We start from the raw sequence: 533 nt of genomic DNA on the forward strand, positions 1-533 counted from the left end.
ATATATATATATTTTTGTTAGAATAGAAATCCTTCATGATTTTCTGCAGAAGCTAAGCAATTTGGCAATGTGGTAATAGAAAGGGATGCTTTGGTGCTTTCTAGAGAAAGTGAAAAGGGCAGCTACTAAATTAGTAGAATAATATTATAATAGCCACAATTTTAGCATAGGGCATGGACTTTGCATGATGATAACCCATAAAAGTGAGTACCCTTTCAATATTTTGTTTCCGAAAGTGTGATGAGAGAGTTATTATTAAGTATTTAAGCTAATTAATTTAGAGATAAGCAATAAGTTGAACCACCCAACAAATTATATCTCAAATGACATAAACTTTTTATACTCACCTAAAAAGTCACAAATTTAAATTTTTCTAACTTTAATAAAAAAAAAATAAGTTGAACCATATAAAAAGTCAAGTAACTTAATAATACAAAAAATCATACTTCATATATAAATATAATAAAAATCAACCGTTAAATTATTTATTTATATAAAACATATACTAAAATAAATTAAATAAAAAAATATAT

Source organism: Arachis duranensis, chromosome 2 (genome assembly GCF_000817695.3).
Source record: "Arachis duranensis cultivar V14167 chromosome 2, aradu.V14167.gnm2.J7QH, whole genome shotgun sequence".
NCBI lineage: Eukaryota > Viridiplantae > Streptophyta > Magnoliopsida > Fabales > Fabaceae > Arachis > Arachis duranensis.